Below are 5,865 nucleotides of genomic sequence, written 5' to 3' on the forward strand. Positions count from 1 at the left end.
CCCCTCAAAAATTTTTCTTTAAAAAATTTTTTTTTTTTTTCCCCCCCCCCCCCCCTGAAATTAACACTGCCATGTGTATTACGATGCTTATCTCTAGTTGTCATGACAGAACTAGTTTAAGAGGGTAAAATTCTATATGTATTGTTTGTTTGGAAAATGTCTTCCTATAGTAATGTGTTTGTATTTAAAAATGACATTTAATTACTCTGGTCTTCAGTGTGTTTAACAAATAGAATATTGTTACAGAGGAGACTCCCATACCGCCTCCTCCGCACCACCAGAGGGAACTGTCCCCAGAGTATTAGCGATCTTCCATTCAGACTCCATTTCCCATCATCCCTCTTACCTGGGCCTAATTACACAATCACACCTGCATCTAATTTACACACACACATATAAGCCACACCATTTCATGAACTCCTTGCAAAGTCTTGATTTGCCCCGGCTGTCATTTCCGAGCGTTATACCCGTGTTTGTTTTCTGTGCTTTGATCTTGGACTGTTTCCTGTTTCTCTGATTGTTATCTGCCTGCCCCGACTTGAATTGTTTCACCTGGACTCTGTTCACTAGCCGCCTGCCCCGATCTCTCGCCTGGTTCACGATTCTGCCTCTGCCTTGTCTCTACTGTTCTGCCTTGCCGGTATTTGACCCTGTATTGTCTGACTATTCTTAATAAACTGCAAATGGATCCAAACACTTCTGGTGTGTCGCAACAAATAAAGATACAAGAAATATAGTTTGTACGTAATTGTACTCTTGATTCTTATCATTGGTGTGCAGAAAGATGGCCATGATGAGGGGCGAGGAATAATTCATTCAGGCCTGAAACTTAAGAACTCCAGCCGGATATAATGAGACGACACTGTTCATATTTGTGTTTAAGAGACAATTACGTGAAACCTTAGCATTGGAGCAGACAAGTCATTAGGCCCGAGTTTTGAGGCGGTAATAACAAGCCTTTTAAAAGCTCCCCCGATCATGTCACATTAATACATTGCAATTCTCTTCTCTCTTTCCTGTTTTTCTGTCGCCAGGGTGAGGATACATGTTAAGATAAATATTAGATAGTCTTGGCAATTATCCACACGTTCGTAGTGGAATAACAGGCTTGAGTCCAGGTGCATGCTGGGTAGGCGCCAGGGGAATGCAGAGTTTGAGCCTTTGCCTTTTGCATGTCTGTCTCCTCCTCCGCAATGTAAAATATCATGTGTTCCTTGGGTAAAGTGATAAAATAGTGTTAATGATGGCTGTATGAGAGATCCCATCACTTACAAAGATGGTGACAGAGCCCAGAATGCACACATAAATGCGGTCAAAGCCCCGAAACTTTTAAAAGAAGTGAACATTACACTGATCACGTTATGTAATGATGCCGGTCATGTTTTGAGACATTTGGAAATATGGTCAGGTAGATGGATTTCTTCCCAAATGTGTAAAATACAGAAATGAAACGAAGACAAAACTGTTTTAGGCTGTTGTATTATTTGAGGTAAAGGCATTTTTTGTTCTGCCAGATAGGTGAAGAAAGTGTTGCAGGCAGAAAAAAGGATTGTTCGGGGAAAAATGTTCATTTTCCACCTCGACAGCTTGTAATGGGATGGGAGATACCTCTGAGAACAGGAACTAAACTCACAATCAGAGCCTGGAAATGGCCCTGGCCCAGTAACCGAGGCGATTACCACGGAACCTCTGACTTTCCACTCAGGGTTTGTAGTGAAACGTTGTGGTATGAATATCAATAGCCGTTCCTTGCTATTTCAAGCGGCTAGCAGGAATCCCTCATCATTCATCGCGAACGAGGCGAGATTCCATTTTAACATTGGGGGAAAACAAGATTTAGGATCTTATTTTAAAATCATACAGTTCACTGAGCTCTTTGATAACTCCCGTGACGAAAAAACCAGCTCAGTCCAGAGTAAATTTCCTGTTTTTCAGTGCTGGTTAGGGTTGGTTTGCATGAGGGTCAGCAATGTTGGTTTACAAAGGTTTGCATTTACAGTTATTAATTTAGCAGACATTTTTATCCAAAGCAATTTGCAAGCAATTTTTCATATGAGCCAACATGTTCATAGTAAACAGCCAGGTTTAAAGTATAAGTGTATAAGAGCTAAAGTAAAATGCAAAAAAGAAAGGAGAGGGATTTTAAAAACATATAAAATATAACAGAACATTATATATATTTTTTATGATGTATTATTTTTTATGAATGTTAAATAATGGGTCCCACTTTATATCAAGTGTCCCTAATACCTGTGTACTTACATAATAACTAGATGTGTACATAGTAAGTAACCCCAGTGTAAGTACACATTGGTACATAGTATCTAGAGCTGTAATATTTCTGTAACTACACACATGTAACAACCCTTCCGAATGGTTTGTGTAAGTACAAATGTGTAACAGAACATATATAACTACATTTTGTAACAGCAATATGTATACGAGTAATTGGAACAATTTGATCCAGGGGGTGGAGATGGGTAGGTTTAGGGGTGGAAATGGGATCCAGGGGGTGGAGATGAGTAGGTTTAGGGGTGGAAATGGGATCCAGTGGGTGGAGATGGGTAGGTTTAGGGATATGTAAGTGGGAGGAGTTGAATCTCAAGTTGGTGCACCACTGTAATACCAGTGCACTTACATGGTAACTCAGGAACTGTCCACACCAACCACAATTTATATGTAAAGCCTAACTTACTGCTGAGTAACATACAGAGTAATGACATGATAAATCTAATATAAAGTGTAACATTTTCTTTACCAAAAAAGTGCTGTTAGTTCTGTTACACATTTGTACTTTCATTACCAAAACGTGTTGTTACCAATGTCCTGTTACACATTTGTATTCACACATACCATTCAGTGGGTTGTTACATGTGTGTAGTTACAGAAATATTACAGCTGTAGATATGTACTATGTACCAATGTGTATTTACACTGTGGTTACATACTATGTACACATCTAGTTACAATGTAAGTACACAGGTATTAGGGCCACAATATAAAGTGGGGCCAAATAATGATTAAAATTTTTATATAGATTTAAAAGCATATTTTAATTAAATCTTGTACTCTTTCTCATATTATTTGCATTTTATTTCTGTTCTAGCTTGTGTACTGTTTATTTATTTAAACTCAAGTCTTTTGTAGACCCAAGGATTTTAAGGAATATTGTACCTTAAAGAAACAAAGGGGTTGAATCTTGCTTGTCTTGTTGGTTTAGTAAAAAAGGAAGAAAATCAAAGGGTAAACTAAGTGGTTCCCCTCCTGTCAGGAAGTTATCCCTAAAATGAATCCAGGGCGTGCCATTTCCAGGAGTTTTATCCTTTCGTTCCCCAATAAGATCTTTGGCGCATCTGGTGCAATAGTCTTGATAAATGTTCAAATTCTTCCATATCCACGTTTTAGACAAGTTTAATTCCATTTCCAGATATTGCCTTCATTTGTCTTCCACATTGTCGTTACTTTAACCGCAATTGATATTCCCACGAGATTCCTTCTCGGCCTGCTCACCTTCCCCATCTGATTCACATCTAATATTCACGCTGGTGATAGACATTCACCAATTGCGTGGGGACCATTATGTCTATCTTCTGATCATCTGTTATCTGTGCCTGAACATATTGGGTCATTGATTTTAGGAATTGTGGAGCCCCATGCCAGGGGGGAGAGAGAATGAGTGGGCTTTCTGAAATCACCTTCTCCTGTAACCTGTCATCCGTTACACCAGAGCAGCAAGTCTCATTCTGCTGTAATATTCACGTCTCTGTTTAACTAGCTTAAAGGAATAATTCACCCAAAAATGAAAATTCTGTCATAATGTATTCACTCTTATGTCGTTTCAAACCTGTGTGACTTTCTTTTTTAGGATTTTCTTTCTAAAAAATTCTACACCGTAATAATAAATCTAACAGGACATTTACTGTAAAATACTGTTAAATTTACGGTTTTTGGAAGCAAAAAGTCATCTTATAATTTACAGTGAAAAAAATTAAATTGATTTACAGAAATTCACAGAAATCCCTTCTTCTTAGTTTTTATCTTATTGGTTATATACATTAGGGTTATGCTATGTTACATCTCATGTTGTTAAATTAATGTTTATTGAATTATTACCATGATGGTGTTTTGTATTTGCATGGGAAAACTACTTGTTGAGCTTTAATTCTATAAAATTACATGTTACTCATTTACCGCATTTGTTTTTGGTGGTTGTCAGTGTATTATAAAGGCACGAAACTGATTTTTGTACTTCAGTAGGTTGATATTTTAACATTTTATTAGTTCATAAAATATTACATTTTAACTGTAAATGTAAGATCATTCCATAAAACTTAGGATGTTGCTATCAGAATTTGAACAGTTCTGGCAACCACAGCTTCTGGTTCGAAACATTTGATATCTTCCATATAACGAACGTCAATGAGTTCCAACATTGGACCCCACTGACTTTCATTATATGGATAACAGTAAACATAATTCAAATTATCTTCTTTTCTGTTACTCAGAGAGTGAAAGAAAGTCATACAGATTTGGAATAACATGAGGGTGAGTAAATGATGACAATTTATGTTTGTGTGAACTATCCCTTTAATACTTCCATGGAATTGATATACACATATTCTTTATATATATATATATATATTTTTTTTTTACAATTACTGTAGCAATGCCGGAATCGGAGTGCTTTACATCCTCTTATTTTTGAAACTTTATCTCTGCATTATTCTGTTCTAAACATTGCGTGGTTTATAAAGCAAGAGAGTGAATGAGAACGGGCAAGAGAGAGAGAGAGAAAACAAAGGAGGATGCTATTTGACCCTGGTGATTTCAGGTCACTCAACATAGGCAACGAGAAGCGAACACGCAGCTCACCCACAAGAGGATTTACAGACATACACGGGTCTCTATCAGATAGAGAAGACGGGTGGAGAAAAAATAGCAAAGTGCAGCAAGGTCATAGGAAAGCTGTTAATAATGCAATAAAACATGTACACGTACACCCGCACACAAGCAAAGACAGGACCATCTGGTCTTGGACACGTCCTCTGTGGAGATTAATTGGTGATGTGTAGCTGTAGTCTCAGCCCAGCGCTGGTGTTCTGTGTGGAGGGAAAGACGGAGGAGAGGTGGGGGTACTTCTGGTGCTGCCATGAGTCAGTACATCTGTTAGGGAGATAGGAACGATAGGAACACACACAAGAGGAAAAGACCTGGGGCCACAAATGGATGCTTATTAATGGATTTGGTGTATGAGTGTATTTGTGCGGTCTTGTCCAAGTGAGATGTGTTTTGCTGCTTGCATCACGCAAGCGGTCAGTCTGTTGTGTGTCCATTTTGGACAGTGTGCATTCTTGTGCCACTCATATTCATATTAATGCGATAATATTTTTTTTATCACAAAGCATTCAGAGCTACAAAATCAAAGTTTTTCAAGGAAATAATTTGGCTGAATCTGTTGACGTTCTGGCATGTTCATTTACTGCAAGGCTGCAATTGTCTGTCACAGTCTGTGTTTCCCCCTGTCTATCACTTAACATGAGATGAAAATAACACTATGATGATGAAAATGTCAAATTTATGTATTAAGATTATATTTATTATAATTTTATATAAAATAAAATTCCAATTCCATAAATTAAATCCAACTTAGTTTCTTATAGTGTTGCTAGTTAGTAATAAGACCTACTGAAAATTAGGGAAAATATGTAGAAGTCCCAAGCTGTATTCTTACAATTTGTGACTGAGTTGACATGATAAGCAAACACATAAGCAAAATTACCTTTGATGTTGGTTTCCCACCCATAGAAAACATAATCATAATTTCCCCCCATAGAAATCAAAAGTATTTTTTATATCATTATATAT

This window comes from Sinocyclocheilus grahami, unplaced genomic scaffold (genome assembly GCF_001515645.1).
Source record: "Sinocyclocheilus grahami isolate Dianchi unplaced genomic scaffold, SAMN03320097.WGS_v1.1 scaffold133.1, whole genome shotgun sequence".
In the NCBI taxonomy this organism is placed as follows: Eukaryota; Metazoa; Chordata; class Actinopteri; order Cypriniformes; family Cyprinidae; genus Sinocyclocheilus; species Sinocyclocheilus grahami.